Below are 22,442 nucleotides of genomic sequence, written 5' to 3'. Positions count from 1 at the left end.
CAACTAACAGTGGGTAAAACTGCCTTCCAGTTTATAGCCTGCTACAAACCACCCTCCCAAACCCAGGAACCCTACTCGGCCTTCCTGAGAACACTGGAAAATATGAAGGTCTCTCCAAACACCATTATATTGGGCGACTTCAACTACCCAAACATAGACTGGGAGCATTACTCTAGCTCCAACACCCTAGCCCAAAGATTCCTAGAATTTATAAACTCAAATGCTATGCAACAACTTGTTACCACTCCCACAAGAGGGGAAAACATACTGGACCTGATCATCACCAACATGGGGACTCTATGCTCCAGACCAGAAGTGTATCCCTCACTGGTAAGATCAGACCATAAATTAATCTCACTGGATATTCACATCCCGACCCCACCCCCTGCCCAGAAAACCACAGTGAAAAACTTCTCTAAAGCAAATTTCACACTCCTCAAAACCGAGGTGGAATCCTTCAAAGCCCCCGGGCCTGTGGAAAATACGGCCCAGACCGCAGAATCCTTTATAAACGCATTCTATGAACACCTTCAGGAATGCATGGATCATGCGATCCCAAATAAAACCAAGACCCAATCCTCCAAAGGCAGACGTCATGTCTGGTGGACCCCAGCCATAAACAAACTATACAATAGAAGGAGGAAGCTACTAAATGATAGAGCAAAATCGCAAAAGGGAAGGCATCACTGATCAGTATTAGCAAAAAACTACGGGCACTCATAAAATTGTCTAAGGCCAGCTTCAAGAGAAACATTGCACAGGACACTAAGGATAATCACAAGGCTTTCTTTAGTTATGTTAGGAACCTGGGTGGTAATTCCCAGATATGCTCAGAATTAGTCCAAAATGACAAAAAATACACTGAACCCACAGACATTGCCAACATCCTAGCTGACAGGTTCAGCGCAAACTTCTCCCCCCCTTCCCCACCAAAAGGGCAAATATCTATCCCAGCAGAGTGCTGCCCCCCTGACATCTCAAATGCTCAGGTAAGAGCCGCCCTCTCCAAAGCAAAAAACACAGCATCAATGGGACCAGACGGTGTCCCAGGCTGCATCCTACATGAAATCCAAGAAGAGATAAACCCAAACATAAAACTACTGTTCAATCTCAGCCTTACTACAGGATATGTGCCCAAAGAGTGGTGTACAGCAACAGTGGTCCCTCTCCATAAAGGTGGTGCCTCAACGGATCCTGGAAACTATCGCCCCATAAGCCTGACTAGCTTGGTCTGCAAAGCTATGGAAAGGATCATCATGGACCTCATAAATAAAGATATTGGGGACCTACAGAGACTGGATCCTACCCAGTTTGGCTTTGTTAAGGGCAGATCCTACCTCTTAAACCTGGTTGATTTCTTTGAAACAGTCACCAAGGCCATTGACGAGGGGAAAGTGATCCACACAGCCTACCTGGACCTCGTAAAAGCCTTCTATACAATACCCCACTCGGGCATTATAGATAAGCTCACCAGCTTAAATATAAACTCCTATGTCACTAGATGGATTGCAAACTGGCTCAAGGACAGAACCCACATGGTTAGAATTGCTGGAGCCATGTCAGACTCCAAACCAGTTACAAGTGGTGTCCCACAAGGCTCAGTCCTGGGACCTCTCTTGTTCGGTATATATTTCTCGGAGGTACAGGCCAACACGGAAGGACTGTGGCTGACCAAGTTCGCAGATGACTACAAACTGGGCGCCATAATCGACTCTCCAGCCGACACAAGCATCCTCCAAAAGGGCCTCACAGAAACAGACAACTGGTGCCAGAGCCATGGCCTCAAGCTAAATGCCAAAAAGTGTATAGTCACTCCCTTTGGCAAAAACAAAGTGCCCACAAATTACCACATAGATGGTAATCCATTAAGTACAGAAGAAGTAATTAGGGACCTGGGGACCCAAGTTGATAGCAATCTCTCATTTGACAACCACGTGGCCAAAGTGGTTAGAAAAACATTTTATATAGCCCACCTAATCATGAAGGGATTCACATCTAGATCAGGGGAGGTCATCGTGCCTCTTTACTCATCCCTCATCAGGCCCATAATTGAGTACAATGCCCCTTTTGGGATGTACCTTACCAGACACCTGCAGCAACTGGAAAGACCCCAAAAGTACCTCACCAAGAGGATCAAAGGGCTCAAACAGATGCCATATGCTGCCCAGTTAAAGAAACTCCAGCTCTACTCAGTGGCATACTGCTGGGTTCAGAGGCGATCTGTGCCTGACATATAAAGCCATGTCCAACCCGGAATTAATGGACATGCTGCACCTCAGAAAATCCAAATCCCATCGAGCTACACGCTCGAGAGACTTGAACCTCAGCACTGAAATAAATAGGACATGCTGGAGGGACAGATTCATAACCCAGAGGCTCCCTTCACTCTGGAATAAAATCCCAGTCCAGGTTAGGCAGAGTCCCTCATTGACTCTATTCAAGAGGAATCTTGATGAGTGGATGGGAGATCGTAGGTTTACCCCGGGTATCACTTCTGTGTCACTGTTAGACAGAGGCACAGTATACTAACCTCGAAAAAGGGCATAGCAAAATAAATTTAAAATGGGTGGCGAAAGCCAAACACATTCTGGCTAGGCTTATAAATGCCCTAGGGCAGATAGCCTAGTATGAACCTATGAACCTATGAACCTATGAATAGAACTTAGTATCATAACAAGGTTAGGAATAACAGGGAAAACTGATACTACTACTGCAGTAACTGCTCTCAAATCTTGTACAAACCTGTGTTTTTCATTGATTTCTTAACTGGAAAGATAGGGGTGTTATGGACATTGAGTTGGAAATATTACATCCTGTTGTAGTTATTACTGAATGAATAAAACCATGCACAGAAACTCTGCAGGATTCAGACAGCACCAATAAGTAACGATACTCTCAGCAGAAAATATTAATAATAAAGTTGTAATATAACGGTGAGCGCTTTCGCAATCAGACAGATCACTTCATCAGACCACACAATGCTAAAACCAAACCTACCTAATATGAGAATACTTAATTGATCTCAATTCTTAAGCTTTCTAGCCTTAAGGGTTGGTTTCAAAGACACATAGTCATTCAGCCCCATCCCTTGATATCCTGATAAAGAAAAAAATCCATTGTAGTTCCTTACATTCAGTTTCATTTATTAAATCTCTTTTCGCATACTATCTTGCTTTACTTCAACAGTCATAAACTTAAACCAATGACTATCTCCCTTAAGACTAATATGCTTAGCAATTGCACTGCATTGAAAGCCTTTACATGCACAGTAGAAATGGTCCCTATCCCACTCTCTCAAGCATGTATTTGTTTTGCCCACATAAAAGGCAAAACACGTAGCGCAACATGCTAAGTAAACTAAATGTTTTGTAGTACAATTAGCTGAGACTTTAAAATTAAATCTCTTTCCATTCTCTGGATGTACAAATGTCCCGCTTTTATCAATAAACTGACAGTACATACATTTACTAGTATTAAAGGCATCTAACAGAGGTATGATTGTATTCTTATTATTAGATGGCTAGCATAGTCTACGCTTGAGAGAGCGTGTTCGGGACCATTACTATTGTGCACGTAAAGGCTTTCAATGTTGTTGTTGTTGCGTCTTTCGGCTTATCCCGGTTAGGGGTCGCCAGAGCGGAACTCTGGTCCACTAATGTTTGGTAGTGGATTTTTATGTGCCGAGTTACCAGCCCTGACACACAACCTTCAACGAAGGCACGCCCATTCATGCATGCCTCCACACAGAAGACGCTCTAACTGAGAATCGAACGAGACAACGTCTTGCTGTGAGGCGACAACGCTAAAGGTTTTCAATACAGTGCAAATACTAAGCATATTAGTCTTAAGGGAGATAGTCATTGGATTAAGTTTATGACTGTTGAAGTAATTCAAGACAGTATGCAAAAAGGAGAGTTAATAAATGAAACTGAATGTAAGGAACTACGATGGATTTTTTTCTTTATCAGCACATCGAGAGATGGGGGCTGAATGACTATGTGTCTTTGAAACCAGCCCTTAAGGCTAGAAAGCTTAAGAAATGATGGATATATTGTTTGATATGTTTTTTATGTGTCATATATAGTAAATCTATATATTTTTATATTGTTCATATGCTCTTTTGTTTTAATATGCTGATGTGGTTGATGTACTTAGTTTTATAAATATTAATGTTGTTATTGTTGTGTCATAAGTTAGTAGTGAAAATAATTTGCTTTTTAGCTGTGCCTTTACTTAATATTGCTAAGAACATGTCTTTGATTGGTTGCTCTTGACTGAGATCAATTAAGTATTCTTATATTAGGTTTGGTTTTAGCATTGTGTGGTCTGATGAAGCGATCTGTCTGACTGCGAAAGTGCTCACCGTTATATTAAAACTTTATTATTATTTTCTGCTGAAAGTATCGTTATTTATTGGTGCTGCCTGAATCCTGCCATGTTTCTGTGCTTGGTTTTATTCATTCAGTTCTGTTTTTCTGCTTCCTCGCACAGTTTATTGCCAGTATTAGTCCTTTCTTCCGGAGTTGTAGTTATGTAGAAATAATAGGTTCATTTCCTTTCTCTCCCTCAGTTAACACAGGATATTTGACCACCACAGACAAGTGCTCACACAGTTTCATGATTATTTGCACAGGTTCTGCATCTTTTATGAGCTCTACCACATTTTAATAGGTGGTCCATAGCTGTAGAGGAATTGCTTCTAATCCTTCCAAATCTGCAGTGTCTGAAGCCTGTTTCAATGTAAGGACAGCAAAAAGGGTATCCTCATTTGCATAAATAGTTTAATACAATCCTGAAGGTTCATTTGGAATATCAAGAAAAACACAATCTGGTGTGCAATAGACAGTACACCTAATTTTACATACTAAATATCTAAAAGATTTAAAGGGGCAGCATTTCCTACAATAAAAGCATGGTGTTCTTTCTGTGGATCAATTTGAATAAGAGCAGGTTTTGTTTCTGTATAGTCTAAAGAAACTCCAGACAGTCCCACCCTATGAATTATTTTGTTAGAAAATGGGAGATTTTCAGAATTTGCTGAAGTAATCCTAGATCTAGTTTCTCCTGCATCAACAAGAAAAGGAAGAGATGAGTCTTGCACTATAATATTGACAGAAGGACCTTCTTGATCAACTGGTACCAAGGGAAATAGCTGTACTTCCTGTTTTTGGCTGTCCTATTATGTTTGCTGCCATGCTGGTGGCTGCCAACCAGTACTTCACATGAGAGGATGCCTTTCTGCTTGCTGTGGCATTTGAACATTTGGCGAATTTGACTGTTGTCATGAAAGTAGGCATTTAGTTTGCCAGTGTCCAGGTTGGCAACAATTAAAACAATGAGATAAATGCAGTTTTCTTTGTGGTGATTGCAGTGACATAGGGGATAATAATTTTTATTGATATCATCCTGGGAGGCTTGCGATTTACAGAACCTAAAGCTACCTCTTCCTCCACAATTCCTTCTTTCCCTTCCATGTGAGTTGGTATTGAACTGTTAGAGCTGAACATCTGCATATTTTACGGAATGTGTTCGAAATGAGGGAAAGAATCTCCAATAGTTTGGAAATCCAGCAATAGTATGGAAATCCACTGTAGTGCACAGGTGTGCTACTCCTATGGTTGGTTCAGTTTCACTGTCCTGGGAGCTCCATGGTTAGATACCTCTCTCAGTGGGTGTATTTGTGCATTTGGTACGTCAACATTAGTGGAAAAATCAGAGTCTGTTTCTTTCTTTTTGTTTTGTTTAGAAGAAAGTGTCCTCTGATATTCTTCCCCATCTACAATTATTGGAAACTGTGTTAACTATTTTCTTGATCTTCTTTAGGGAATTAGTTCTTGGTGGAGAGCTTTTATTAGGAAATTTTCCTACATGCTTTGTATTATCTCCCTGTTTGTGTTTATGATATGTTTCCTCTTATTGGCTATTCTCATTAACATTTGATTTAACCATGTCATGGTGGATGGTTGTTGCTTTGCCCAAATCTGGTACTATAGACTGACCCATGGGGCTCAGCAGAAGTACTGGACATAACTTGTGTGATATCTGGGGAAGTGGTAGGGGATGTCAGCAAGGTGTACCTCCACCTGCCCTCTCAGACAGGGAGAACTATCAGCTTCATAAGAAGCAAGTTGATCATAAGATGGAAGTGGGGCAGAAGGGATCAGAGTCCAGTTGTCGTCTGAAGATTTTGGCTGTATGACTGCTAATTTTTCTAATAGTCTTAAAGGATACATACCTCAGGAATGAGATTTTTCATCATTTCTGTAATGAATTTACTGTTCTATCAGCTGCCTGCAGTTGTAACCTTAATCTAGATGAATTGTATTTTAAACTCCTAACTACAGATCCCATTTCCTTATTTTTAGCTAATTCCTGCCAGTCATTAAAATCCGACCAACAAGTGGCTGGTACTATATTCCCATTCTGTTTCAGTTTATTTTTTATATTTTGTAAAATTTTCTAATCAAAAGTCCCTTTTCCAGATATTGTAAAGTGCTATCATTTTAGTGAGCACAAGCCATACCTGTTAAACAACATGGCTGGAGTCCTATACCTTGGCTCTTTTAAAAACACTTGCACTGTCACGCATGATAAAAACTTACTCTCATGCCAAAGGGTTAGGGTGACTAAAAGTATAAATTCACTTTCATTATAATAAGGAATCATCTCTCTTCCTTTATTCTTTTTGTTTTGATTAAAACCCAGAATCATACAATCAAAAACATTTGCACTGCTAGTTTTAACTGATTAGCTATTTCTTATATACAGTTTCCCCTCTAACATACAATGTACCCACTCACATACAATTACATCTAGAGCAGAGGTTGTTAGTAAAGTTTTCCTATGTATACTATATACTTGATTAAAGTGAAAAAATAAAATGATGTACCGACACAACAGAAACTTGCCCAACAGCAAATGTTTCACATTGGGCCCAGTAGCAATATCTGGTGCAGCAGCACACAGATGGTTTGAAAGATCCAAGATCTCATGGCACTAAACTGTTACTGTTATGCTATGAAATAATATTCAAACAACGCAGTCCAGCAGAGAATACTAATCAAATTTACTGCAGACAGCACACATACACATGGAAGACTAGGAAATCAAGGTCCTGGCTCCATGAACCATAAAAAGACTGATTTATTTATACCATTTTTAATTAAAAGCAACATTATTACAGATCCTACCAACCTACACTACACATCAGTGCAGATCCTACCAACTCACATTACACAGCAGCACAGATTCTACCAACCTACACTACACATCAGTGCAGATCCTACCAACCCACATTACACAGCAGCACAGATCCTACCAACCTACACTACACATCAGTGCAGATCCTACAAACCCACACTACACAGCAGTAGAGATCCTACCAACCTACACTACACATCACTGCAGATCCTATCAACCCACACTACACAGCAGTAGAGATCCTACTAACTTACACTACACATCACTGAAGATCCAACCAACCCACATTACACAGCAGCACAGATCCTACCAACCTACACTACACATCAGTGCAGATCCTACCAATGCACATTACACAGCAGCACAGATCCTACCAACCTACAATACACATCAGTGCAGATCCTACCAACCCATATTACACATCAGCACAGATCCTACCAACCTCCACTACATATCAGTGCAGATCCTACCAACCCACATTACACAGCAGCACAGATCCTACCAACCTACACTACACATCAGTGCAGATCCTACCAAACCACACTACACGGCAGTAGAGATCCTACCAACCTACACTACACATCAGTGCAGCTCCTACCAACCCACAATACACAGCAGTAGAGATCCTACTAACCGACACTGCACAGTAGTGTAGATCCTACCAACCCACATTACACAGCAGCACAGATCCTACCAACCTACAGACCACATCAGTGCAGATCCTACCAACCCACATTACACAGCAGCACAGATCCTACCAACCTACATTACACATCAGTGCAGATCCTACCAACCCACATTACACAGCAGCACAGATCCTACCAACCTACACTACTCATCAGTACTGATCCTACAACCCACACTGCACAGAAGTACAGATATAACACACACTATACAGCAAAACAGATCCTACCAACCCATACTACACAGCAGTACATATACTACCAATCCACACTACATAGTAGTACAGACACACAGTCCCACTCACACACACAGGCCCACACATCATCTGTGTCCAAAATATATGTCTGTTTTAGTTTTGTTTGGAATGTAATTATTTCAGACAATAGTGTTTATTCTGGTTTTGTCAGGTACAGCTGAACCAGACTTGTTGCAAGGTATTTCACTTGTGCCCAGAATAAATTAGTAACATGAATGATCCTGTCCTGTATAAGTTCAGCATTGGTCAAAGATTTCCTCTAGCTTCCTACATGACTGATCCCTCTCATACTCACACTTACAGCACCGCTAACCTGATATGCTGCTTCACCCTGCTTGAATTAATGCCGTTTAACCATATAGAGGCAAAAATACTATTAGTATTCTGGGTCTACTTCACCCTGTGGAAGGCCGACAATATTGAAGCTGATATTGTTGGCACCAAAATGTCGAAAGCGAAAGTCATCGAGCGTGTAAACGGAAATCTCCATAAGGGGAGATTTCTGTTTACTGCAATGTAGTGCGATCTCGGAGTTGGTATATTTAAGTAGCGGGGGGTGTGGGGGTGCAGGGGGCTTGCCCCCCTACACAGAGCAATTTGTGTTGTGTTTGACTGTTTTTTTTGTGTGTATTCGATGTTTGGGGGTTTCGACATTTGCGTGTCGATTATTACGCTATCGACAGTTTGAGTTTTCAACAGTGTAATATAAACACAGTATTCTTACACACTTTCTACTCTACTATCTCTCAGTCTTTCACTCTTTGGAGATTTGCATAGTATGAATGTGTCTGCCACCCATACGGCACAAGTATCTTAATAAAGCAGTGCACCAGGCTCCATAACATAGGCCTGCCTACTAGCTACTGTATATTCATGTTGTGTTGAACACCGCTCTGTGCAATACTGACATATTTCCCTACTCAGCAGTGACCTAGCTATGAATTGGAACGTCATTGTGTATTACGTAAGGCACCTTACCTGCTCTTGTGTGCAAAGCAAGAAGACTATAAATTCTGGGCAGAAAAGAAAATGGCTAATGCAGAAAAGCATAGGAGACAAAATTTGGGGGATAAAGCAGGAAAAGCAAGGGTGAAGCATTTATCTAGTTAAAATGACTGATTAACCTGCTAGGATGATGAAAAAAAAATCATACTTGCTTACGGTCTCTCTTGCAGTAACATTTTGATTTGGGAATGTTTTCGACTATCACATTGACTGAAATCTATGTGCAATCAAGTCATCCATTTCAGATGGTGGTCAATGTTAACTGAAGTTCTAGATGCAACAAACAGTTAATTAGCTTGTTGTCATACATAAAATCATGAACTAGTAATAGTAATAAAATATTATTTGCATTTTCTGTTTATTTATTCAGATTGTTAGAAAAAAGTACACTTTCTGCATACTGCATTTTCTGTAATACCTTTTTTTAAGAGGTGACACTTAACTCTCACAGTCCCCACCCCATGACCATCCACTACCTCAATGCACTGATAAACAATGAACACCTCTCCAACCCAACACAGGTGCTTTTCCTTTGAGAAGTGATCTTTGCTAAGCTTGAAAAGAATGGATCTTTACTGAGTGGGATCACAGTGTAATGGAGATTGTGGTTTTGCTCCTTTCTTGACTGTGGTGCCATCTCATTGTTGGTATATATAGGTGGTGGGGGGTTTAAGGAGGCAGGTGGCTTGCCCCATCTGCAAAATCAGATGTTGTGTGTGTTTCATTCCATTCCAGCTTCTGGATTTTCAAGTTTCTTAGCTTAAACTTGTAATGTTCACTCATTCACTCATCTGAGATTTTGATCAGTTGATAGGGATCCACATATAAGTATACCACACACACACACACACACACACACACACACACACATATAAATATATACATACAAATATATATTATACTCTGCTTACTGCTGTTCATGTTCATGAAACTGAAATTGAATGTGTCTTTCAAACTGGTACAGAAATATAAACAATCTCTGTGCAAGCTTTGCTTTCTGAACTTGTCGTCCTACTTTTGAATTTCCATTTTTAGGACTCTTTTAAAACTGTACTATCACATATGACTGGTTCAGATTCTCATGTATTTCTAATTTTTACAACAATTTTATATTATTTATACCTCTATAACTGACTGATCTGATGTCGTCATTTTCATTCATTCCTCAATGGAGGGGGGGTCTCGGATCTGGCCCTTGGATCTGACTTGGCTATTTTTCACTAGATTCTGTGATCCAACTCTCAAGACCCTCCTTTTACCCACAATGTACCTGACCACTGTACCACCTGAAATCTTGTTTGCAGCTTAAGCAATTCAGTCGGGATTGTTTTCTCATGAGCTCAGGCAATGTTTTTTTCTGGAATAGTGAGTAAAAATGAAAGTTTAACTATTTTTCCTTACTTATTACATTATATAGCTTCCTCTCTTTACCCACTAAGATAGTTATAATTTTTTGTGTCCAGCCCTTTCTTACCATACTTTGGTATTCTCTTTTACCATCGCTGGTATCTCTCTACTTAACTTTACCTTTAGCTGTAAGGTAATCTTATAACCATTGTTGGTATAAGTTTCTTTCCTTCTTTCCAAAAAAAAACTCCTTTAAATCTCTCTCTGTTTCTTTTGACTGTTTTTTTTTGCCATTTGACAAGTCTATAGCAATGGCAGAAAAGCCTACTGGATTTAAAGAGTGCACTTCCTATGGGCCCAAAATACCCAACTCTGCTGCCTACAAGGAGTGCATTTATTGTTTGGGCCTTTCCATTTAGCTATGCCTTGTACAATTTATGCTGGCTTTAACACCAGAGCTATCAGCAACTAATGCAACAAGTTGCTGCTTAAGGGCCTTATCCCTGCTTCTGCTCCTTCTTCTGCTGTTTCTACTTCAGGGGCTCAAACCACCTCAAAGAAATCAAAGTCTTCAGAGCCCAGGGAGCATAGAAAGTGCTCTCCTGTCAGGTCTCTCAAATCTGCCCTAACATCAGAACCAACAGCTAAAATCTCAGAGCACTCGGATCTGAAATCCATGGATCCTACTCCTTCAGTATTAAAGTCCCCTCAACTCCAAAGCCCTTGTTTTTCTCTGGAGGCCATGTCTCTAAGACTGAAGTCTCTTTTCCTACAAGAGAGATCAAGAAAGTCTTCTTGACCTCCTTCCACCTCCTCTTTATTCAGGTCCCTCCTACATCTTTCTGAGGCAGGGTTGGCTAGGGTGATGAGAAAATTTCTCAGAACACAGATCCAGATGGGGGTATTGTTGTCTCCATCTCATATCGGATCCATGACCCTTAAGCCTCCCTCTATGATCATTTCCCCTTCTCTGATCTGGCCTTCACTTTTAGAGCCCTTGGATCTGAGATGTCTAAGAGATGAACCATCGGATCAGAAGATCCCTTTATCTTTGACTCTGACTACTTTCCTGATCCATTTGGCTATGACGTCCCTCAAGCAGGATGTATCTTGGAGCTGAAATGTCAGTGTCAGATCTGAGGGAATTACTTCAACTCTGAAGCTTTCAGAGCCATCACTTCCCCTCAGAGCCACAGCAGCTTATCTCTGACTCTTCTCTCAGATGTGAGGATTGGGGGAGTCCCCAGTTTGCCTGATCCAAGAGTTTTGGCTCTGGCTAGGAGGATCTCAGCTTCTCCTGGTCCCTCGGCCTTCAAGGTGGAGGAAAAGGTTTCTCCCATACAAGAACTACTTTGACTCTTACCTCTTTGGATCCAATGCCTGTTCCCCCTTCAGATCCTGTTTCTGAGTCTCTTTATCCTACTCCAGAGGGATAGCCAGCCGGTAGGAGCTTCCAGGCAGTCCCAGTTAGAGAACTCCCCATTTCTTCCTATACCTCTTCAGAACACCCCACTGAAGAGATCCCCTGGAAGAGGTTGTGCAAAAGAAGGCATTTAGATTCTCCTCAGGAATTTTTGACCAAAGACAAATATTTTGATGAAGGGGAATGGCCCCAAGATCTCCAGCATATGACGTGTCCTTCGGAGACATTTTAGAAATCCTGCACCAGCAAAGAGGTAGGTCCTCTGAAACCCTTTCCCAGGAAGAATCAGTGTTCCTTTAGAAGCCTTTGGGTCTGGCCCATCTATGTCTTGGGTTACCCCCACCCCCAATGGATGAGCTTACAGATATTGTCTGGCAACAGGCAAGAAAGAAACCAAATACCATAGAACCGATTCCATGATGTCTGAGAAGATTCTTGGAGCACCTAACTATAGACAGTTTTGGAGTAAGGGAATGGCTGTGGATGCCATGGTTGTTGTGGTGGCCACCAAAAAGGAGATGGCTGAACAGAGTTCCTCTGTCCATCCCCTTAACAGAGAATCTAGGGTGCTGGACAGGTATAGGAAGTGAGTGTATGCCTCAGTGACCTTTGCCTTGCGGTTTCTAAACTATCTGGCACAGTTCACTAGGTTACAGAGGGACTTAATCAAGGAACTTTTTAATTCTACCTTTGGGTTCATATCAGAAGAGGCAGAGAACGTTTTTTTCTTGAGTGGCCACCCTACAATCAATCTTGAATGGGTCCATGAGGCTAATTTCTCATGCAGCTGAGAGTTCCTCACGGGCCACAGGTTCATGCATAACCAGTGTGGGTGCAAAGAACAGTATCCAGAGGATACTTTATTCCCTTTTTACAAATTCTCTGTATGAAAAGAAAATGGCTCCTAGATGTTTCACCCAATCAATGGGAGTTAGTAGCTCTGGAGATTCAAAAGCTGCTAGACAAAAGAGTCATCCAAAAGGTCCCACCAGAGCAAAGAGGATGTGGATTTTACTCAAGGTTCTTTTTAGTGCCAAAGAAAACAGGGGACCTGAGACCAGTCCTGGATCTCAGTTATCTCAAAAAGTTTGTAAAGAACTCCAAGTTCTGGATGTTCATGGCTCAGTCCATTCTGCCTATGTTACAGAAGGATGACTGGATATGCTCAATGGATCTACAGGATGCGTGCTATCACATCAAAATGAACAGTCGCTATTGAAAATACCCATGCCTCTGCATGGGAGCCAGTCATTATCAGTTCAGAGCCCTGCCCTTCAGTCTCATCACAGCCCCCAGGATGTTCACCAAATGCATGGCAGTGGTAGCAGCTTATCTGAGGCTGCATGGATTCAGAGTGTTTCTTTATTTATCAGACTGTCTCCTCACTGCACCAAGCAGGCATCCCCTAGTAAAAGCCAGAGATTACCTACTTGAATTATCTCAGTCCTTGAGAATCAGAATCAATCCTTGGGAATCACAATCAATCCTTCAAAGTCCAGCCTTCAACCAGTTCAAGTCTTGGAGTGTATAGGGGCTTGGCTTGAGATAGTCAATCGTCTTGGTCTCTTACCACAAAACAGAATTCTTGCCTTGAGATTGCATGTCATACAGGTTCTTTCTTACCCCCTTCCTCAACTAAAATGGTTCTCATAGCCCTAGGATTGATAGCTGCAATGATTACCTCGTCTTCACATGTGTATCCTCCAGTGGACTCTAGCAGTTCATTCTTTGACAGTCCTTGCAATATCCTATAAAACTATCTCAAGTCTGCAAGGAGTCCTTATAGTGGTGGATTCAGTCTGATGAGGCTTGTCAAGGATGTCCCTTTATCCTTCCTACCCAAAACATCACTTTGACCACAGACTCCTCTCAGTTGGGGTGGGGGCATTTCTTGGGATGAACTGTTCAAGGCACTTGATCCCAGAAGAGACCAAATTGCATATAAATGTCTTAGAGATGAGAGCTGTCCTTTTAGCATTACAGGCCTTTCGGAACTCTTTTCCTCTAGGGACAATTGCTATCCACATGGACAACATGCCTGTAGATTGGTATATTAACAAACAATGGGGAACCAGATCTTACCCCCTTTGCCTGGAAGCAACGAGAGTCTGGAAATAGGCAATCTCCCCCAACTACTTTCTTGTAGCAATGCACATGTGGGGGAAATCCATCGTTCTAGAAGACAGGCTCAGCAGGACTATCCTGATGCCTCATGAGTGGTGACTCAATTAATCATTGGCAAATATGATCTTCCTCAGATGGGGTCAACCTTCTTGTGAACTATTCACCTCTCCTCTAAACAACAAATTCAGCAGGTTCTTTGCCCTAATTCCCCCTCAGGAACAGTCACTGAGAGATGCTCTAGTTCAAGTTTGGCCCCCAGTCTTTTACATGTTTATCCTCCCCTACTTCTTATCCCCAAATTCTTTCAGAAAGCACTCTGGTTGATAAGCAACGTAATCCTCATTGCCCCCTTCTGGCCTTGGCAACTGTGCCTCCCCTTCCTATGGTCTCATCTACTACATCTACTATATCCACTTTGGACACTGGAACCCAGTCCAGACATCTTTCACACCCATCAGGGACGATTCAACCAGACATTACAGGCCTCAGATTGAAAGCATGGATTGTCCAATTCCGATGATGGCTAAACATTACAGGCTTTCCTCTCCTGTTCACTAAATTTTATTCTTACCTCAAAAGCCCTCTACAAGAAAGATTTATAAGAGTGAATGGAAGAAATGTTCTTTTTGGGCACAGCAGACAAAATTGGATCCTTTCACCACCCAATCTCCATTGTTTTAGATTTTCTGGCTTCAGTTTTTGAAATTAGTGCTAGTTTCTACACAACCAAAGTTCAACTATCACATCGGACGTAATACTTCTCCTTTAGCCTTATCCAAATTGTGTAAAGCATTCCATAAAGGTACCTTTTTATTGAGATCTCCGATAAAAGATTCTACTCCACCTTGTTATTTTACTATTGTGTTGCAGAGTTTGATACGGTCCCCTTTTGAACTTTCAGCTAAGGCAAATCTCAAATTTCTTTCTTGGAAGATAGTCTTTCATGTCAGTCTTCAAAACCGCCTTATTTCATTTTCCACGATTTCACATACTAATCCTTCCTTTGTACCCAAAATTGCCTCTGAAGCAAACATCAACCAAGTGATCAACTTAACAGTTTTCTTTCCTAAATTTGGCAACAAAGGGGAAGACATGCTTCATCTTTTAGATGTACATAGGAAACTTTGTTTCTATCTTCATAACTAAAGAATTTAGAAAAAATGGCCAATTATTTGTTTCCTTTGCTAAAAACAAATTTGGAAAACCAGTATGTAAAACTACACTAGCCAAATAGATAAGGGATTGTATTTCTTATGTTTATTCTTCAAGAGGTTTAACATTGCCAGCACAGCCAAAAACACACTCAGCTAGGTCAATGGCCACTTCAACTGCCTTTTGGGCCAGAGCTTCTATTGATGATATTTGTGCAGCTGCCACTTGGTCTAATGCTCATACTTCCATTGCTTATTACAAGTTGGATAACATCTCCAGAAACAGGGCTGCATTTGTTTCTGTGTTTCTTCCATGAAGGCCACTCAATATTACCATAGCTGGGGACTCTGTCACATTCATTGAGGAATGAATGAAAATGACAACATCAGATATAAAAGTTATGTACTCACCATAACTTCATAGGTTAGTACTAAGCTAACTGCTCTCGCGAGCCATTTTAAGCCTAGCCAGTTATCCCTTGTGAGACTCAAACCCTGCACCTTGTGTTTGTGAGGCAAACATCTTAACCATTAGGCCACCCTCCCAACCCGATATATAGGCTCATAGGTTAGTACTAGGTTAACTGCCATTGCGAGCCATTGTAAGCCAAGCCAATTATCCCTTGTGAGACTCAAACCCTGCACCTTGGGTTTGTAAGGTAAACACCTTAACCATTAGGCCACCCTCCCTCTATTTCATGCATATAGCTATGCACCTGTGTTGTCCATTTTCATTCTTCGTCAGCTTCCCACCCACCTTTCCCTATCCATGTCTTTGGGAGTGAACTGATGAAGCTTTTTTGTTAGGAACCACAGTTCCTGTTTGAGCCCCTGTTCTGCTACTATACTATTTCTCTGTTTTATTGCTATTATTATTATTATTATTATTGTTATGTTCTTTGTTTGGATAGTTATATAGTAGCAGCAAACTTGATCTGAGGTGGTACAGTGGTCAATGGCATTATGGGTAATGGGAGGAGCTTGAGAGTCAGATCCTAGAATCTAGTAAAAAATGGCAGAGTCAGATCCGAGGGTCACATCTACTACATCAACAAACTCAAAAAAAAGGAAAAGCTACTGGCTACCATTAGGAAATGTCCACTTTATCATTAAAAATGGCATTTAAAACAGGTAGGTCCTCCAAACTTGTCAATAAGAAGTGCAAGGCCAACTATGAACTTAAGGTTGTGGCTAATTTAAAAGGAAGCCATAAGACCTTCTTTAGCTATATTAAGAAGCTTAGAAGTAACCAACAATTCTCTACTTATCTTTTTTCTAATGATATCTTCTTTTCTGACTCCAAAGGCATTGCTAGTATTCTTGCAGACAAAATTTCTTCCAGCTTCACCCTATCCACTTTCACCACTGCCTGCATTTCCCCCTCACACCTCCCCTTCTAAAATCACTCTGAATCAAGCAAGCCATTTCAGCTGTATGGGTCTTGATGTAATCCCTGGATGTTTGCTGAGAACTTCTTTATCCCAACCCAGAAAATCCCTCGGTCAGCCATTCAGCCTAATTTTCTCCACTGGTTACATCCCCAAGATATTTAAAACAGCTGTTGTGTTGCCTTTATATAAAGGAGGTCTCACTACTGACCCTTGGACTTTGACCTCACTAGTAGCTTTGCAAGGCTATAAGACATGCTATATCTGATCTGTAACAGTGGTATGTGACCTTATTTCCCTAGATATATACTAGTTTGTCTTCACAGAAGGCAGTTCATGCCTGATGTAAACTGACTGAGATCTTCTTAAAGGTTACCAAGGCCATAGATAAGATAAATACATACTATGATGCCTGTCTGGACTGTAACAGAGCTTTCAATACTAATCCACATGCTGGAATTGTTAACAAGTTCTTTCAGTTCAACATTAACCCATATGCAGCTCACTGGATAAGCAATTAGCTATCCATTGAGATAAAGGGTGTTTATTGTAGACAGAAAAATGTCGCCAGTGCTGTCAAACAGGGCTCTGTCCTGGGTTCCCACCTCTTTGATGCTTCCCTGACATGAAAGCTAGTATCAGGGAAGTATAGCTAAAGAAGCTGATGAATATAAACTGGAGGCAGTTTTCAAATCCCACTCTGGTATTCAAATTCTCCAGCAAAGGGTAGACAAAACAAGTGATTAGCATACTAATCATGGCCTTACCCTCGACGCCAAGATATGCAGTAGAGTTTCCTTTGATAAATCTAGTATCAGTGCTAACTACTACTATTCAGATACCGTTCCACTTAAACCTGACACAGTCGTGAAGGACTTGGGTCCCCACTGTGCTAATAAGAAATTCTCCTTTGACCACTGCCATGGTTAGGAAATCCTTTTGTCTTGGAAAACTTATCATCTATGGCATCTCTTCAATGATGAAAGAACTTATCGATTCACTTCATCCCTGCTTTACCAGACCCATCACTGAGTATAATGCTTTTTTGCAGCTAAACAAGCTTGAGATACTTTGGTATTTTCTCACCAAAAACAGGTAGTAAGTCTCAGCACACTTAGCTACTCTGGTACGCCAAAAACCCTTACCTATCTACTTTGTGCCATACAGGCTGCTGAAGGGGAATCTCTGCTTAGCCTTCCATGTTATGAATGATCCACAATTTTTGAACTCCTTCAACTAAATATAACTAGTGGAAAAGGAAATGCTTTCTCTAGAGATTTAAACCCTTACAGCAACATCAGCAACACAAGTGACAAGTACCTAATCATATCCCCCTTTTGGAAAAGGCTGCACTTACATTTCCCTACCAACCTTTAAACCAGTCTGGGTGACTGATCTTCTCAATAGTCTCATCTCATTAGTTGTAAATATAGTAAGAACCAATTAATCTGTAGAAAGCACAGAACTGAGCCCAGGACAGTTCGCTTAGGAGTTTCATTCCTGAGTGTGGTTACATAAAACCTTAATCAAAACACCTGGCTGTCTGAAACTGATCAGAGAGGTGATGCTGAAACTACAGCAAGGTAGCTGGGATCAACAAAAATGCAGCCATTTGATTAAAACCCCGTGCCACCTCCTGAAATCCTGATTTTCATCATTACAGCATATTGCTTTTACTTAGGAAAAAGAAACATTGCAGTCTTATCTTCTGTGGCTTTGAATAGAAAGGATAATTTTTGTGAAAAAATATAAATGAACTCATACTAATTGCTCTGCTTTGAGAGTCATGCAAGCACTTTACATTTCAAAGAATACAAATGACCTTTGAAAAATAAAATACCCGTGTCACTTATCTTTGTAGAAAAATAGAGGCTGACAGATTTAAAAGATATCTGCTTGTTTGTTTCATTTTTTTCTTTATAAAACATAGATTGCCTTTTAATGTAATATTTTATTACTTGCTTTAGTAAAATGAGAGTATATGTCATAAAACAATAGCTGGATGAAGGGAGTAAAAATAATTGCGTGTCTCCATAGAGGCTCTCAGCCTACAGTTTGTGACCTGTACAATGGTTTGCATGAGAAAAGTCCATTCGCACTTACTTGTTAATGTACCTACACTGCATTTTATTTAAATGTCAACTGCTCAAGTTCAGCATCTGTCACTGGTTCAACAGGGACTAAAATATGGTTAAGAGAGTACAGACAACATCGAATTTTTAGAATTGTTCACAAGCTTCCATACTGTAGCTCTTTCTCACTCAAAGTTTAGCCACCACCAACCCCCCCCCCTCAGGTTCATGAAAAAATCTATCTACCTATCTATATATCTAGCCATCTTTCTCTCTATCTACCTATCACATTCTTGGGGTTAAAGCCATGCAACAAAATCTGTAATTTAATTAACTAAAACATGGTAAATATTCCATTTTTTTCTTAAAACATCAAACTGTAGCATATTTCTCTGAAGAAAATTGTAATGTATACACTGTGGCATACATGACATGCTTGACTATGTCACCTGAAAATAGTGGTTTTCAACCAGATTTTATGTAAAGTATTGTATCATATAAAGAGACATGTTTACTTTTGGGCCTCCTGCTACCTGTCACCCTCAGCCTCCCCCCTTGTCTAACTGACACATTTGTTCCCCTTACCAGGGTGAGGGATGACTGGGAGGGGCCACCCTAAGATAGCCATCAGGTTCATAGGTACTTTAAGGCTGTTTTTCAGTGAGAATCTTATGAAGGCTAACCTTATATTCCCATGGTAGTTTTTATTATATTTTGATTATGAATAACCCAGAAGCCATCAGAATAAAGAAATGTAGAGACATTTACTTGTTGCCCATATTCATCAGGTACATAGGTGCTAAATTATGGGTGAATTTGCAGTTTCCTATCTATTTGTTCAAACTGCATTTGAATAGTATAAGGGAAATACTTTGCTTTATGTGGAGTGGAAGACAATTCCACATCAGAGGTATTTCCCTGCGATGTGTATCTATCTCTCCAACATTTTCTGATGCTCATGAATGAAACTGTAAATGACAAAACAATGCAAATGATGTCCATATTGTTTGTTTAATTTCTCTGCAGGTCTCTGCTGAAGAAGGGCACTGCTCAGTCAGAATTTCCCAGTAAAACAAATGCCAATAAATAAATAAAGAATAAATGACTGAGACTCCTTGAGTGTGTGTTGATGCTAGCACTGGACTTGCAAATGTGTAATAGGTCTAATAGGATACAGTCTGTTGAGGCTCTACTGTATATCTTCTTCTTCTTCTTTATCTTTCTGCTGTTCCTGTTAGGGGTCGACACAGTGGATCATCTGTTACCATTTCTTCCTGTCCTCTGTATCTTGCTCTGTCACACCAACCACCTGCATGTCCTCTCTCACCACATCCATAAACCTTATCTTAGGCCTTCCTCTTTTCCTCTTACCTGGCAGCTCCATCATTAGCATCCTATTCCCAATATACTCAGTATCCCTCCTCAGCACATGTCCAAACCAATGCAATCTCGCCTCTCTGGCTTTGTTTCCGAATTGTCCAACCTGAGCTGACCCTCTAATACACTCATTTCTAATCCTGTCCATCCTCGTCACACCCAATGCAAATCTTAACATCTTTAACTCTGCCACCTCCAGCTCTGACGCCTGCCTTTTTGTCAATGCCGCTGTCTCTAACCCATATAACATAGTTGGTCTCACTACCTTCTTGTATACCTTCCCTTTCATTCTTACTGGTACTCGTCTGTCACAAATCACTCCTGACACTCTTCTCCACCCACTCCACCCTGCCTGTACTCTCTTCCTTACCTCTCTTACACACTCACCATTACTCTGAACTGTTGATCCCAAGTATTTAAACTCATCCACATTCGGCAAATCTACTCCCTGCATCCTCACCATCCCTCTATCCTCCCTCTCATTCACACACATATATTCTGTCTTAGTCCTGCTGACCATCATTCCTCTTCTCTCTAGAGCATACCTCCACCTCTCCAGGGTCTCCTCAACCTGTTCCCTACTCTCACTACAGAACACAATGTCATCTGCAAACATCATAGCCCACGGGGACTCCTGTCTGATCTCGTCTGTTAATCTGTCCATCACTATTGCAAATAAGAAAGGACTCAGAGCTGATCCTTGATGTAATTCCACCTCCACCTTAAATGCATCCATCACTCCCACCACAGACCTCACCGCTGTCACACTACCCTCGTACATATCCTGTACCACTCTTACATACTTCTCTGCCATTCCTGACTTCCACATACAGTACCACAACTCCTCTCTAGGCACCCTGTCATATGCTTTCTCCAAGTCCACAAAGACACAATGCAACTCCTTCTGACCTCTGTACTTCTCCATCAACACTCTCAGAGCAAACATCGCATCTGTCTTGCTCTTTCCTGGCATGAAACTATACTGCTGATCACTAATCATCATCTCCCTTCTTAACCTAGCTTCCACTACTCTTTCCCATAACTACATGCTGTGACTGATCAGTTTTATCCCTCTGTAGTTACTACAGCTCTGTGCATCAACCTTATTCTTAAAAATTGGTACATAAACACTTTTTCTCCACTCCTCAGGCATCCTGTCACTTTCCAAGATTTCATTAAACAATCTGGTTAAAAGCTCCACTGCCATTTCTCCTAAACATCTCCATGCTTCCACAGGTATGGCATCTTCTGGGCCAACAGCCTTTCCATTCTTCATCCTGTTCATAGCTATCCTTACTTCCTCCTTGCTAATCCGTTGCACTTCCTGATTCACTATCTCCACTTCATCCAGCCTTCTCTCTGTCTCTCATTCTCTTCATTCATCAGCCCCTCAAAGTACTCTTTCCATCAGCTCAACACACTCTCCTCGCTTGTGAGTATGTATCCCTCATTATCCTTTATCACCCTTACCTGCTGCACATCTTTCCTAGTTCGGTCCCTCTGTCAAGCCAATCGGTACAGGTCCTGTTCTCCCTCCTTAGTGTCCAACCTGTCATACAACTCTTCATATGCCTCATCCTTAGCCTTCGCCACCTCTCTGTTTGCCATGCACCTCATCTCCTTATACTCCTGTCTACTTTCTTCATCTCTCTAACAATCCCACTTCACCAACCTCTTTCTCTATATACTCTCCTGTACTTCCTCATTCCACCACCAGGTCTCCTTGTCCTCTTTTCTCTCTCCAGATGTCACACCAAGCACCTTTCTAGCCATCTCCCTTACTAGCTCTGCTGTAGTTCCCAGCTATTCGGTAACTCTTCACTGCCACCCAGTGCCTGTCTTAACTCTTCCCTGAACTTCACTTCACAATCAGCGTTTTTCAGTTTCCACCATTTGACCCTTGGTGCTGCCCTTGTTACTCTATTTACATAGATAAACCATTTACTATATACTATACAGAATACACTTGCTTGTACAGATTGTTTTTGTATTTGTATATATATGGCTGTAATGTACACTCAGTCCAATTTTTAAACCTAGCATTAAACTGAAGCCTGCTAATTACATACCTTTTGCAGTACTGTTTACACAGTTAGTATAAAATTGAAAGCATGCCCTTTCCCCTGTAATATACATAATTTTATTGCAGTTTTGTTTGTTTTATGCTGTGAGAATTGAATGTATGATTGCCCTTTTGGTTGTTATGTAGACTGTGACACTTTGCCTTTACACATTTGCTTATTTATTTTGCTGTTGCCTATACTGTCAAAGTTGTAATAGGAATTGCTTTTACCAATTTTGAAAAGACGTTTACTGTTACTAGTAATTTGTACCCTCCCTTTTTGTAAAGGGAACTGCATAATTTAACTGCATACTATAGCCCATGTACTGACTGTACTTGTAGTATTTACTTGC

Source organism: Protopterus annectens, chromosome 13.part0 (assembly GCF_019279795.1).
Source record: "Protopterus annectens isolate FY-2018-M chromosome 13.part0, PAN1.0, whole genome shotgun sequence".
NCBI classification, from domain to species: Eukaryota; Metazoa; Chordata; order Ceratodontiformes; family Protopteridae; genus Protopterus; species Protopterus annectens.
The sequence above is the reverse complement of the archived record's forward strand: the minus strand, read 5'-3'. Positions refer to the sequence as shown.